The 16,288-nt window shown below is 42.6% G+C and overlaps 1 protein-coding gene across 1 annotated transcript in view; it reads right to left on the reverse strand.

Moving 5' to 3' along the window:
- The window catches only part of LOC130358612 (S-formylglutathione hydrolase), a 140,295-nt gene that overhangs the window by 29,309 nt on the left and 94,698 nt on the right, over positions 1-16,288 (reverse strand). The gene's annotated exons all lie outside the window — the stretch shown is intronic.

A 16,288-nucleotide genomic window follows, 5' to 3' on the forward strand; every position in this document is an offset into this window, starting at 1 on the left:
CATGTGCAGGGCTATGCAGCAGAGCGGTGTCTGTAATATACATGTGCAGTGCTATGCAGCAGAGCTGTGTCTGTCCTATACATGTGCAGTGCTATGCAGCAGAGCGGTGTCTGTAATATACATGTGCAGTGCTATGCAGCAGAGCGGTGTCTGTAATATACATGTGCAGGGCTATGCAGCAGAGCTGTGTCTGTAATATACATGTGCAGTGCTACGCAGCAGAGCGGTGTCTGTAATATACATGTGCAGTGCTATGCAGCAGAGCTGTGTCTGTAATATACATGTGCAGTGCTATGCAGCAGAGCGGTGTCTGTAATATACATGTGCAGGGCTATGCAGCAGAGCTGTGTCAGTAACATAAATGTGCAGTGCTATGCAGCAGAGCTGTGTCTGTAATATACATGTGCAGTGCTATGCAGCAGAGCTGTGTCTGTAATATACCGTACATGTGCAGTGCTATGCAGCAGTGCGGTGTCTGTAATATACATGTGCAGGGCTATGCAGCAGAGCGGTGTCTGTAATATACATGTGCAGGGCTATGCAGCAGAGCTGTGTCTGTAATATACATGTGCAGTGCTACGCAGCAGAGCTGTGTCTGTAATATACATGTGCAGTGCTATGCAGCAGAGCGGTGTCTGTAATATACATGTGCTGTTCTACGCAGCACAGCGGTGTCTGAAACATAAATGTGCAGAGATATATCATTACCTCCCATAAAGGGCTTTTTATAGAGAATAATAAATATGCAAAAGTCCATATGTGATATTAAAAATAAATATTTTAAATGCTCTGTTCTTTTACTTTTCCTAGAAGGGAAAAGTTAGCGCAATTTTTAGCACCAAATAAGTGTATGGCAGTGGTAGCCACTAAGGAATATTTTAAAGGGGTACTCCGGTGAAAACCTTTTTTCTTTTAAATCAACTGGTGGCAGAAAGTTAAGCATATTTTTAAATTACTTCTATTAAAAAATCTTAATCCTTCCAGTACTTATTAGCTGCTGAATGCTACAGAGGAAATTCCTTTATTTTTTGAACACTGATGACATCACGAGCACAGTGCTCTCTGCTGAGATCTCTGTCCATTTTAGCAACCATGCATAGCAGATGTATGCTAAGGGCAGTGTGGTGGCTCAATGGTTAGCACTGCAGCCTTGCAGTGCTGGGGACTTGGGTTCAAATCCCACTAAGGACAACAATAAATAAAGCATTATTATTATTATGATAACGTCAGCAGAGAGAACTGTGCTCGTGATGTCATCAGAGAGCATTCCAAAAAGAAAAGAATTTCCTCTGTAGTATTCAGCAGCTAATAAGTACAGGAAGGATTAAGATTTTTTAATAGAAGTAATTTACAAATATGTTTAACTTTCTGCCACCAGTTGATTTAAAAGAAAAAAGGTTTTCACCAGAGTACCCCTTTAAAGTGGGCACCATCAGAACCCAAATCTTTTTACATGTTGTACATCTTGGCAAAACATTATAGGGATACTCTGGTAAAAAAAAAAAAAAAAAAAAAAAAAAATTATTTTTAAATCAACTGGTGCCAGAACGATAAACAGATTTTTAAATGACTTCTATATAAAAATCTTAACCCTTCCAGTACTTATGAGCTGCTGTATGCTCCACAGGAAGTTATTTTCTTTTTTAATTTATTTTCTGTCTGACTACAGTGCTCTCTGCTGACACCTCTGTCCATTTTAGGGAATTTCCAGAGCAGGAGCAAATCCCCATAGCAAACCTATCCTGCTCTGAACAGTTCCTGAGACACACAGAGGTGTCAGGGAGAGCACTGTGGACAGACAGAAAATAAATGTAAAAAGAACTTCCTGTGGAGCATACAGCAGCTAAGTACTGGAAGGGTTAAGATTTTTATATAGAAGTAATTTACAAATCTGTTTATCGTTCTGGCACTAGTTGATTCATACTCATCGGAGTACCTCTTTAACCTTTCTAATATACTAATATATCACCTTTTTATAGACATCATGGCTTATTAAAAAGACCACTAGGGGTCCCTACACCATCCAGAACATAATCCTGTCCGGCTGCAGCATCATCTTTGTCCCAGCTAAAGGACAGGCAGTCCAATAAGTGAGGGAAGGACTAGCACTGCTCTGTGCTCACTCCTGTCATGTCATTCAGACTGCAGCATGAAAACAGAGAGGAGGGGGCTACAGAGCAGCCTTCAGTGATTGGATGAAGAGACTCAGCACAGCAGACTCAGGGAGGAAGTTAATGCATGGTGAGTATGGGCGGGCTCAGTGCTTGCCTTGGACATGTCTTTTCCTGTGCAGTGGATGTCAGAATGTGAGTGAGCAGTAGATCAGAGGGATTTATGAGCCAAATACAGAAGTAACGCACCTGCATGACCTAGTGAGAAACATATAGAAACATTATAATTCTCTGTGATATGACAGGTACACCATAGGTAGAACCTGGCTAATACTAAGCTGGTTACTAGTTACTACATACAATACTATATACACGCAATAATTAAGGTAATTTAGGAAAAGGATAAAGGGGTGAATCTATCAAAACTGCAAAAGTTGACCAGTTGCCCATAGCAACCAATCAGATTGCTTCTTTCATATATTTTTTCCCAGAGGTTTTTTCAAAAATGAAAGACGCAATCTGATTGGTTGCTATGAGCAACTGATTATCTTTTTCTCTGCACATGTTTTTTTTATTTTTATCAATCTTCCCCATAGTTTTTATTCCCATTAGCACCTTTGGTGCTCCTCTTGGCTCACCACTGACAGGCTGTTTGTCCACAGAATCTGGTCCTCGTGGGTTAGGACTTTTTATGAAGAGATGTAGTCCTGGGATGTCCTCCTTGACGCACAGTTTCTAGCTGTTACAGTGCATTATGTGTATGCGTCTGTCACTTTTCTGGACTTCATAGACATCTGTATCTGGGTACGGTCTGTCTGTAGTAGTGTACGGTTTCACACAATTGAACAAGTTCCCCAGAGCGATGGGACTATCATATCCACTGGGCATGAAGATTATTCTGTTGTTTCTGCCAAAGTTTTTCCATGCGCTGATCTGCAATTTCTTGAACTGTTATTTTGTGTTGATGTTCTAAAACCCAATCAGATTTTGGTAATGGGTTAAAGGAGTCTAGAACTTACTCCGCCCCTAGCCATTTTATCACGGGGGTCCGGCCGCTGGGACCCCCCCCCCCCATGACCTCTAGGCCTGCACCGTGGCATTGTCAACATGGAAGCTTGGAGCTTCTGTGTCCACATGACATCACGCTACGCCCCCTCCATTCATGTCTATGGGAGGGGGCATGACAGCTAGTACAATCAGTACAGTCTCCAGACAACCCTAGCAGTGGACATAGGCCGGCATTTATCATTGTAGGTGTAAGTGAAGTGTGGTGTCTTGGGGTGTGAAGGTGAGGTGTATGGGGCAGATGTTATAGCCCAGGGTCAAGGTGTTATTAACCCCTAAATGTTCGTGACGCCAGGGCGTGGTTTTCCCGGTGAACACCCGAACTGTAGCACCGCTATCCCAAGGTTAGGCAGGGCAATAATAGTTCAAGACCAGGTCAGGGTTAATGGTAGCTTTACTGAGGTAGACAGATGGTACAGTCTTTACAGCTAGGCCAGGATCCCAGAGAGGTGGCCAGTAACATAAAAGGACATCGCAGCTTGCTGGGACTTGTAGTGACTTTGACAGACTTTAGGACAGCCACGCTGACTATAATAGACTTGACTATAGACTTGACTGTAGGTAGTGACAGCAGACATAGATGGCTTGACTTGTGGCTGTAGGTAGACTTGAGGACTCCAGATATGCTGGACACTAGCTCTGAGACATCTGGTCTTTACTTTGCCTCAGTAGGAAGTGTGGTAGAAGAGGGAGATTGTAATAACTCCCCCTCTTATAAAGGGGGGCTGAGCCAGAAGCCCATAGGTCAAGCTGCAGGTCACCTGGTTAGCTGGTGCTCTCTGGGTAACAAACACAACATGTGAACACATTATCATGTGACAACTCAAAGGTCCTTAAAGGTCCTTTATCCATAACACGCATAACACTATACATAATCTATATTACTAAAGGGGAGACACTGCAGGAGGGCCCCTAGGACACAGAGGGACTCAACCTGACAGGACCTAGGTACTGTACAGGGCTATATCCCATACTGGAACATCACAAACCCCCCTATTTAACAGAAGTCGCCCTTGACGAATAGTCCTGTCGGGCTTGAGGGTCGAAGCAGCCTTGGGGCCGAATGTAGTCCTGGGGTATTGTAACCCAACATCCATTTCCAGGCTGTTTAATGAAAACTGATTATGCTAAATAGTCCCTGTATAAATGTCCATACATGCTCTGGTAGATTTGTATTTAATGGAGAATAACAATATACCTATGACTATGGTATAACATGACTTATGGACTATGACTATGTATTAACATTAGACTGGGACTATGCATACTATGACATTTGACTATGCATACTATGACATTTAACTATGCATGACAATACTTTATACAAGACTAGACATGACACTGGCGGATTTGGTTGCTGGAGGCTCTCTGCCCAATGCCTTGGCTACTGGGATCCCTTGGCATTACACACTTCTCCCCAGAACACTAGTTATTTTTATGCTAGACATTTTATTTAGCTAGACATTTTTGTAGATAACATTTGATATTCTGTTACCTTTGACTTTTATTAAGTGCTTTTGTGAGTATCAGGAATACCTTCTGGCCAGTAAAGTATCCTGAGCACGAGGACACATTCACATAATATCACAATTTGACATTAGTGACATATCACATTTGTCTGGACTGTGTGATTGTGAGTGTTACAGTCATACTGTACATGACTTTTATGTGTACTTCTGACTATGTGTAGTACACGTCTTTACTGTTTACTATACAGGATGCTGGTGATGGGGTGAAATGTTGCTTCTCCCCATTGGTTCAGGACAACCCCTACAAGAAAACTACAAGACATAAAAAAATATTGTACACTATGGGGGACATGTATCATTATTTGTGTATGGTAGAAGCAGTTTACCCCTTTTGCCGACTTCTAAATGATGCGCAGATGCGCTAAATTTTTCAATCTTGTGCAATGAGTTTCATAAATTGCGGACAAATATAGTCATCTCCTCATACCTCCACCATACACCATCCCTCTATTTTATATATGCTTTGTCTGTAGCGTATTGGAATATATTTAAATCTTAACCGTGGCCCTATTTTCTAAATTGTAAGGTCCAGTGTTTCCTTGTAAATATTTTCAACATCCCCGTTGTCCTATAGAGAAGTAACCAACATTTTTTTAGGTAGATATCTAATAACATCCTTAATGGATCTGGCCCTGCAGGGGATGATGGCGTTGTTATCTTTGCACTATGAGAAGATCAATATTCAATATATAGGAAACATTACAGACAATCAGAAAAGTATTTAAATGAATAAAGAATGTCAAGAAAATTGATTGAAGTAACACTTAAGGACATACAGTCATGGCCGTAAATGTTGGCCCCCCTGAAATTTTTCTAGAAAATGAAGTATTTCCCACAGAAAAGGATTGGAGTAACACATGTTTTGCTATACATGTTTATTCTCTTTGTGTGTATTGGAACTAAACCAAAAAGGGAGGAAAAAAAGCTAATTGGACATAATGTCACAACAAACTCCAAAAATGGGCTGGACAAAATTATTGGCACCATTAACTTAATATTTGGTTGCACACCCATTGGAAAAAATTACTGAAATCAGTTGCTTCCTATAACTATCAATAAGCTTCTTACACCTCTCAGTCGGAATGTTGGACCACTCTTCCTTTGCAAACTGCTCCAGGTCTCTCTTATTGGAAGGGTGCCTTTTCCCAACAGCAATTTTTAAATCTCTCCACAGGTGTTCTATGGGGTCAACCATATGTTTGGGGTCATTGTCCTGCTGGAAGACCAAATATCTCAGACTCAAACCCAGCTTTCTGACACTGGACTGTACAAAACCCAAAATCTGTTGGTAATCCTCAGATTTCATGATGTCTTGCACACATTCACGGCCAGAGGCAGTAAAACAACCCCAAAACATAATTGAACCTTCACCATATTTCACTGTAGGGTACTGTGTTCTTTTCTGTGTAGGCTTCATTCCGTTTTCAGTAAACAGTAGAATGATGTGCTTTACCAAAAAGCTCTATCTTGGTCCCATCTGTCCACAAGACGTTTTCCCAGAAGGATTTTGGCTTACTCAAGTTCATTTTGGCAAAATGTAGTCTTGCCTTTTTATGTCTCTGTGTCAGCAGTGGGATCCTCCTGGGTCTCCTGCCTTAGCATTTCATTTCATTTAAATGTCGACAGTTCACGCTGACACTGATGCTCCCTGAGCTGGCAGGACAGCTTGAATATCTTTGGAACTTGTTTGGGGCTGCTTATCCTCCATCTGAACTATCCTGCATTGACACCTTTTCAACAATTTTTCTCTTCCGTCCACGCCCAGGGAGATTAGCTACAGTGTCATTGGTTGCAAAACTCTTGTAACTAATGTTGAATGGTACAATGTGGACAAAGGCAAATCTAGATCTCTGGAGATGGACTTGTAACCTTGAGATTGTTACTATTTTTCCACAATTTTGGTTCTCAAGTCCTCAGACAGTTCTCTTCTCCTCTTTCTGTTGTCCATGTATGTGTGGCACACAATGCAAAGACTAAGTGAACCTCTCTCCTTTTTATCTGCTTTCAGGTGTGATTTTTATGTTGCCCACACCTGTTATTTGCCCCAGGTGAGTTTAGAGGAGCATCACATGCTTGAAACAATCTTAATTTTCCACAATTTTGAAAGGGTGCCAATAATTTTGTTCAGCCCATTTTTGGAGTTTGGTGTGACATTATGTCCAATTTGCTTTTTCCCCCCCTTTTTTGGTTTAGTTCCAATACACACAAAGGGAATAAACGTGTTACTGCAATCCTTTTCTATGAGAAATACTTCATTTTCTAGAAAAATTTCAGGGGTGCCAACATTTAAGGCCATGACTGTAATTACAATTATCAATTTGATGGCTTATATTTGCGTTAAAAATATGGTCATTGCAGAAGTTTTCTGTGGATAAATGAAATGTACGCAGTTAATAAATCCGTGGGTACTGAATATATCACTCCAAGGTACACCGAAACATACGCATCTGAAATGCTCCACCAGAATGTATGCAAAAAAAGACGCAAAAAAATAGCTTGCGCAAAATTTTTTGCAAAAATATAAACACAAAAGAGGGGTAAAATCTTTGATAAGTGTCCCCCTATGACTTTTTTTTGTACAACAACTTATATACATTTTATTAGATCATAGTCGTTATAGAGCAGGACCATAAACATTTCAGTAAAAGAACGTAACCCTTTGTTTTTTTTCCTTGTACACAGTAGCAACAAAAATATATTACTTTGGAATATTTACATGACTGTCCATGTATTGCTCAGCAGTCCACATACACTATAGAGTTCATTAGCTTAGAGCTCAGGTCAAATCTCCTGTACCTAAGGAGTCTCTCAGTCGGAGCTGGGCACAACACTTATTAGCTTGGTTACTGCAAAAACTTTTCTTGACGAGTCCGTCAGGCACTGTGCTTGAACGTTAATGTAGAACCTGAAAAAACAAAAGTTTGTGCTTGCACACACAAATCAATTAGTCATACGACCAAGTCTGGTGAATTTACTGTACACAAGTTACTTGGACAATTTTCTTTCCCAGCCTCGCCTGTCGGATTGGGCCCTAGGTTGGGACATAAACCTAGCATTGCGAGACTGGGCTCCCCGCATCACATGATAGCTCCATGAAACATGGGACAAACAGGAGTCCGTGATAGTCAAACTAACAGTGACTACCATTTGCACCGCAGCTATTTGCGCCACTGGGGGATGAACTGGGGGATGAACAGGATTTGTCAGGATGTGGTAGCCCTTCTGGGTGTCCCTCCTGGCGGTCTAGGGGAGGTGTGTGTGGCCATTAGGTTCCGCACCTCCCTGCAAACACCCCGGGTACTCCTGCTTTGGCAGGGTACCTACCGTTATCGGCTCTGCGGGCAGATACCTTGGCTAACGCTAAAGGGGATGCCGGGAGCATTTGTGGTCCCCTAGTAGCTTCGGCGAAAAGGGACATCGAACCTGGAACCTCGCAGGTACCTTTTGGTCTGGAGGCGAAGGGAAAGGTTTGTTGGGGGCCTCTCTCCTATCGGAGAAGGACTTGCGATAGACCGCATCCTTTGTGCACGTTTTTTTAGTGTAACACTTTTGCACTTTTTCTTGCACTTTGGGTGAATCGAGAGCACGTTCCTCGGCTTTAAATAAAAAAAATTAAAAAAAACTGGGGGATGAACTGTTGGTGCCTGTTGGTCCGGCTAAAACTCCGCAACTGCTGGAGTAGGCCGAGGCACTTTTGTAGGTACCCGCTGGTTAGGCCACACCTCCTTGACAGCAGGAGTAGACCAGAGCACTTCTCTTGCTGCCCGAAGATCAGGCAAAACCTCCTCGCTCCTAGGAGTAGGCCTGGGCACATCTGTAAAGGAGCTTTGACATAGATACTTGGGATCCATAGCGGGTGGATCTGGATACTCCTCCTGGACAACTGCTCCCTTGACACTTGGGGGTAGAAGACCAAAGGGGTCTGCGTCCCAATCTTCAGAGGGAAAATAGGCAAAAGGAATCTGTGTAGGGTTCTTAGGCCTGGTGACAGCTGCTGCCCATTCCCCTCGCAGATTTGCACTGGGGTATATTCCACAATCTCCCCGCTCTTGAGAGAATGCATTTCTGGGGGGATATAGTCCCTCTGCACTGCCCTCCTGTTCGCTAGGAGGATGCTTCCATGGTGACAGTCCATAAGGGTGCCAAACCCCCTTACTTTGTTGAACTTGACTACAGGGGCGTGACGGCGCTCCAGGGGTGGTTCACCCTCTCAGGGGTGCTCTAACTTCCGTATGAATAGGGCTTCCAGCTCCTTCATGTCCTGCTGCTGTTTCTGGCGTATCTCGAACGGCAGCTGCATAGGCCCGTATCTTTCTAATCTCTGGGCCCTCAGTTCCTCAGAGTCTCTTTTAGCCCTTTCGGACTGGGCCGGAGGAACTGAGGGAAGGGGCTTCCCTGGCAAGGGAAAGAGATGCTCCCGCATGTACTGAATCAATGTTGGCTCGTCGCCAAACAACCATCAGGGTAATGGTGGCGACAGAGGACGTGCTGGGACCTGGGGCGCGGGCTCTAGACTAGGGGTAGATGGAGGGGTACTTACTTCTGGCTCCTCCGACTTGCTCCGGTGATGTGGTGACAACCTCACCGGCGACAGCTCTCGTGATGATTCTGGCATACCTTCAGCTGGGGTTGCAGCCCACTCTCCATCGTCCTTCGGCAAGGGCACCTTCAGGTGGCCGTCTTCGGCCCCTATGAAGAGCTTGTACAGGCGATCCGATAACTCCTGGAACACCTTCGCCGCGGCCATGGCAATCAGCTGATCCTCCGGTTCCATCTTGGGACTCTCGGCACTTGTGGATTGCTGCAACTCCACCATCTTCTTGCTCCTCGCCAGTGCTTCCGATGAACTGAAGAGGTCAGGCTCCGTGTTTCTTCTTATGCTGGTCTCCAACAAGATGGCGTCATCAACGAGGCCTGGGACCTTTCAAGTTCCACCTCGTACTGGACAGGGCATCATGATCTCCACGCCCAGGAGCAGGACGCTGGCTCTGGCGGGAACCTTTCGCTCTCTTCTCAACCATCAGGTTAACCCTTGCAAGTACAGCAGACATTTTTGCACGCCACATGGCCTCCGTTCTGATCTTGCACATGGTCAATTTAACTTTCGCAGACTTCTTCACAATAAACAACACTGTTTTCTTCACCTCCCCCTCTACTTTTACAGCGTTACGGCAGTAACACATTACAATGACCAAGTCCCATACAATCTTCTGGCGCAAACATTTTCGCAACTGCATGCGATTTACTTTGGATACAGTTCAGACTCAGACTAGGGGGAAGGACTTGCGGCTTTATGGCTAAAGCACACACCCGTATTCTAAGTTTTGTGGTGTCTCGGGGTGTGAAGGTGAGGTGTATGGGGCAGATGGTATAGCCCCGGGGCAACGTGTTATTAACCCCTAAATGTTCGTGACGCCAGGGCATGGTTTTCCCGGTAACTACCCTAACAGTAGCACTGCTATCCCAAGGTTAGGCAGGGCAATAATAGTCCAAGACCAGGTTAGGGTTAACGGTAGCTTTACTGAGGTAGACAGATGATAATAGTCTTTACAGCTAGGCCAGGATCCCAGAGAGGTGGCCAGTAACACAGAAGGACATCGCAGCTTGCTGGGACTTGTAGTGACTTTGACAGACTTTAGGACAGCCACGATGACTATAATAGACTTGACTATAGACTTGAGTTGACTGTAGGTAGTGACAGCAGACATAGATAACTTGACTTACTGGCATGTGGCTGTAGGTAGACTTGAGGACTCCAGATATGCTGGACACTAGCTCTGAGACATCTGGTCTTTACTTTGCCTCAGTAGGAAGTGTGGTAGAAGAGGGAGATTTTAATGGCTCCCCCTCTTATAAAGGGGGGCTGAGCCAGAAGCCCATAGGTCAAGCTGCAGGTCACCTGGTTAGCTGGTGCTCTCTGGGTAACAAACACAACATGTGAACACATTATCATGTGACAACTCAAAGGTCCTTAAAGGTCCTTTATCCATAACACGCATAACACTATACATAATATATATTGCTATGGGGGAGACACTGCAGGAGAGCCCCTAGGACACAGAGGGACTCAACCTGACAGGACCTAGGTTCTGTACAGGACTATATCCCGTACTGGGATATCACAGAAGAATTTTTCCACCCCTTTTTTGTGTGTGCTGGTAATGTGTAGGAGCAACAAATTTATTAAATGGTCAAGAGCAGTTGATAAATTTAGTGCAGGTCACATTTTCTGAAACTTCTCTCTTCACATACATCAAAAAGCTAAGCTAAGTCTGAGCTGGTGTCATTTTAGAGACTTTTCAGTGGCTTTGTGCCTTTTTTTGCCAGTTCATAAAACCCTTCCATATCAAGTGTATTGCCAAAATCAGTGGATTGCAATCCAATATCAGCAGAAATGTGTAAACCAAAAGGCGCAAAAAAGGTGCAAATAAACCCTGTTTGCGCCTTTTTTGGGCCTTTTCTAGACACAAAAAACAGTCTAAAGACAATGATAAATGTCGGCTATAGTGTTCATAGAACATGATGGTGGTCATTCTTGCTGTGAGGTCTTTGACAGGTGCAACAACAACCCACTTGGTTATAGTGTGATAGGTGTAGCCATAACATGTTGGAACAAGTTTCATGTGATCAATGACTACTAACTGGTTTGTGTGGAGTGATGTTTTTGCTTCGTTATGTCCTATTTTGATGATGATGCGGGCAGAACATATGTTACACCATTTTTCAGTGTTTCTCTCATTCCAAACCAATAACACCACCAAATGTAGCATATGGGGAACATAATAAAGGCTAGTCTGCATACACTCTGGAGCTTAACCTGCTGGGGACGGAGGGCGTACAGGTACGCCCTCGTGCCCTGGTACTTAAGGACGGATTGTATACCTGTACGCCCTCCGTATTTCCGATCACCACTGTTTGCCGGGAGGTGATTGGACCGTGATGACTGCTGATATCTATCAGCAGGTCTCCCATGCAAATGCCTGGGGGGTCCTGAGACCCCCCATGTCAGCGATCGCCGCAAATCACCGGTCAATTCAGACCGGTGATTCCTGGCCAATTGGATCGCCCGGAAAATAAGAGTGATCAGAGCTGTCAGACACCTCTGACCATTCTAAAGGATAGGAGTGATATGGCAAGGGTGCCACCTCCTCCTATCCCCTGCCATTGGTCGATCAGGACTGACCGACCAATGGCAGTTGGGGGCGGGGGTGTTAAAGTTCATTTTCCCCGATCTGCCTACCGATTGAAGTCTGGGCAGAGCCGGGGGGGGGGGGGGGGAACATGGCCGGCGGCATGGGAGCGGCGGCAGCAGGAGGAGGCATGCCGGAAAGTGCGGCAGTGAAGATTGCTGTGGCCTTCTAAATGTTGCAAAACTACAACTCCAAGCATGAAGATTGCTGTGGCCTTCTAAATGTTGCAAAACTACAACTCCAAGCATGCCCAGACTGTCCAGGCATGCTGGGAGTTGTAGTTTTGCAACATCTGGAGGACCACAGTTTGGAGACCACTGTGTAGTGGTCTCCAAGCTGTGGTCCTCCAGATGTTGCAAAACTACAACTTTCAGCATGCTCTGTCTGGGCATGCTTGGAGTTATAGTTTTGCAACATCTGAAGTGGCACAGTTTGGAGACCACTATATGGTGGTCTCCAAACTGTAGCCCTCCAGATGTTGCAAAACTACAATTCCCAGGATGCCCAGACAGTCAGTGCTTGCTGAAAGTTGTAGTTTTGCAACATCTGGAGGACCACAGTTTGGAGACCACTACACAGTGGTCTCCAAACTGTGGCCCTCCAGATGTTGCAAAACTACAACTCCCAGCATGCCTGGACAGTTTTCATAATGGGGTCCATTACAGGAGATTTCCAACATAAAGACCCTTATATTCACTTCAAAACTGAACCGGCATACCAGCGCCCGAACTCTGCATACACAGACTCCATTTTGGACTGGTGCTTGCCGGCACCAATCCTCTGGAACGATCTACCTGACTATTCCATCTGGCTGGTAAATATACTTAATATTGGTGTCCAATTTATGGACCTGGGTCTACACACTCTATTACAAATTTTTGCGGACTGTGAGAGATCTACATTCTGAACTAACAAATGCCGGATTAAGGACTATATCTCCTAACATTGTATACAGTGGTGTGTTATATATCTTATTGATCTATTGCATTCACCACCTAACAAGGGCCCTGTGGAAGGAGGTTTTATATTAATATATATAATAATACATTTATTTTTGTAATTTTGTTATATGCATTTTAATAAATCTATCTATTGTTTTCATCATACATGTGAAGCACGGTTCCTTTAATTATCCATCATGTATCAGTATATGTGATATTGGCCTTGAGGTTATGGTTACAATCTCTTTTTCTTTTTTACAAATATATATTACACCTCGGCTAATCAACTGTGAGCTGCACAGACCATTTTTTCTATTTAGATTTGTAAATTACCTCTATTTAAAAAATCTTAATCCTTCCAGTACAAGTTCTTTTCTTTTTGAATTTCTTTTCTGCCTGACCACAGTGCTCTCTGCTGACACCTCTGTCCATGCCAGGAACTGTCTGGAGCAGGAAAGGTTTTCTATGGGGATTTGCTCCTGCTCTGGACAGTTCCTGACATGGACTGAGGTGTCAGCTGAGAGCACTGTGGTCAGACAGAAAAGAAATTCAAAAAGAAAAGAACTTCCTCTGGAATATACAGCAGCTGATTCAGATTTGTAAATAGAAGTAATTTACAAAACTCTTTAACCTTCTGGCACCAGTTGAAAAAAAAAAAATCTATGTTTTTCCACCGGAGTACCCCTTTAAGGAAAACTGACACTTAGACATGGAACCTGCAGAAAGGGTAACCAGTGGGGACATTTTCAATATGCAAGTTATAAAGTAGCCATAAACAGTACTACTCCTCATGTACACACACAGGACAACTTTACTTAAAATGACAATAACACTATAATGGGGTTAATTTATTCACAATTTAGGGAATAACTAGCTGATTACTTGTGGTCCAACTACTGGGACCCCCACAGATCAAGAGAACAGGGGGTCCGATGTCTCCTGAGCTAATGAAGTGGTTATGCATTTGCTTAGCTACTGTGCTATTTACTGTAAATGGGACTCGCAAATGTGAGTTCATAATCCCTATAATGCTGCAATTTTGGGTGTTTAAACCCACACATTTTTTCATGTATTTATGAGACAATATATATGAGAATGCATGCTGTAGAACTGTGTATGTGTATACAGCAGGGTACACGGCTTTCTATTTATCACTTTATGAATCACAACTTCTTATTATAATGTTTTATACCTTGTAAAGTCACAATGTTAGAAAAAAGCTTTAAAAGTTAAATTTTCCCAATTATGTTTTTTTTTTTTTTTAATACAACAAAAAATATGATCTTTCTGAAAATTGTCTTGGTGCTTGAGACAAGTGTTTATTCACAAAGCATACATCAGATGGCATCATAAACCAGAAGCCATTAAAATATCGTTGGCCAAGGTTAGAAATGGATGCAAGCATTTTAGTAAACTCCATTAAAACGCATCTTACCAATGGCCATGTAATGCTACATTTACTTCTGCACTGTTCTTTCAGGATTTCTCTCATAGGAACAGAAAAAAATGGAAATAACAGCGATGCTGGATCGCTTACATGATGGACCCCAATGATACTATTTGGACCCCTATTGATGTAGATAGGATTCCAGCCTAAGTGAGCTGAGAAAAATCCTACTTAGACCCTGTTCACACTGAGAACTATTGATAGAGGTCCTGAATGAGCCTCTAATGGTACTGTAAAGTAATAATGTTTCTATTGTCTTTTGTGTTTCAGTTACTGTAAATTATTAATCACTATACCAAAGGCTTTTTATTGTCATAGTTGATATAATGTCATAGTTGATCAAAGGGAAACATGACATCTAATACAAACTATGTAACCTATTACTACATCTTGATGTCATAGGTTTGCTTTGTCAAATCTCTTTTTATTAAAGGGTTTATCCAAGAAGAAACTTTTTTTTATATATATCAACTGGCTCCAGAAAGTTAAACGGATTTGTTAATTACTTCTATTAATTTTTTTTAATCCTTTCAGTACTTATGAGCTTCTGAAGTTAAGGTTGTTCTTTTCTGTCTAAGTGCTCTCTGATGACACGTGTCTCTGGAACTGCCCAGTTTAGAAGCAAATCCCCATAGCAAACCTCTTCTAAACTGTGCGGTTTCCGAGACACGTGTCATCAGAGAGCAACTCCAGAAGCTCACAAGTACTGAAAGGATTAAGATTTTTTAATAGAAGTAATTTACAAATCTGTTTACCTTTCTGGAGCCAGTTGATATTTAAAAAAAAAAGGTTTTTTTTCCTGCATAACCCCTTTAAGAGTAACCACAATACAAATAAAAACAAACAGTGATTTTGGTACATGAAAAAGTGATTACAGATCACGTATAACACGAGCTCGTAACCGATGTAATAGTTTATGCACATAAGATATGATGTTCGTGGGGTTGAATGTTTCTCTTATACGGCATCTATAAAAATCTTTGCTCGCTACTGTATTCCTCTGATTTTATATGGAAACAGAGGATTTTCCTTGCGGATTTGTTCCATCAATGCCAGGGACATAATAACAATAAGAATAATCATAATAAATTGGCAATATGGAATTCTACCTCCCTCGCTTGCACAGCTTTTGCACTGGGGCCCTGGTCATCTAAGCTATACTTATGCTGACTATACACATCCAACTTTTTATGGACTTGCAATGACTTACAGCTACAGGATACTTTTTACACTTAAAAGTGCTTAGGGTAGCAGTATAGCATAATATTATTGCCAAATCTCTATTGTGCCGCTTCTACTGTGCCTGTCCCCACTGTTAGGCCGGATTCACACATTTTTTCTTGAAATTCCACTCACATAAGAAGAGAGAAAAATATGTCCTGGTATGACACTACCCAATGAAGATCTGAAGGGAAAGCTGATGCTACTAGCTTGTAAGATAACTTATTTATTAGATTAAATAAAAGGAAAATAAAAGTGATACATCTAAAGCAAGACGCATTTCAGGTGATGCAACACCCGTTTTCAATTGCAGATGAATGACACAGATAAGTTTACAAAGCCATTTATACATTCGAAAAGACCTTTTAGGGGCTTGGTTATGGTTAGTTTAAATCATTTACATGAAGAAATGGAAATAGGATAATATAGTATAAAACCAAAAAAGGCGAGTGATTTAAATGTGCAAAAAAATGAATAAAACCAAATATGGTTACGCTATTATATCCAGGGTGTACCGGAACTACGTGAGAGGTCAGGAAAGTCATAACAGGAACATTAATAATAGAGATGTCGCGAACATATGTGAAGTTCGATTCGCCCCCTATACTTTAACTTTGTGGTAAACTTTGACCCTGTGAGTCACAGTCAGCAGACACATTACAGCCAATCAGCAGCAGTCCCTCCCTTCCAGACCCTCCTACCTCCTGCACGGATGCCATTTTACCTTCATTCGGCATGCTGCAGGCTTAGAAAGTGGAGGGTAAGAGAAGCTGCTCCTGTTGTT

The sequence above is a fragment of the Hyla sarda genome, chromosome 2 (assembly GCF_029499605.1).
Source record: "Hyla sarda isolate aHylSar1 chromosome 2, aHylSar1.hap1, whole genome shotgun sequence".
NCBI lineage: Eukaryota > Metazoa > Chordata > Amphibia > Anura > Hylidae > Hyla > Hyla sarda.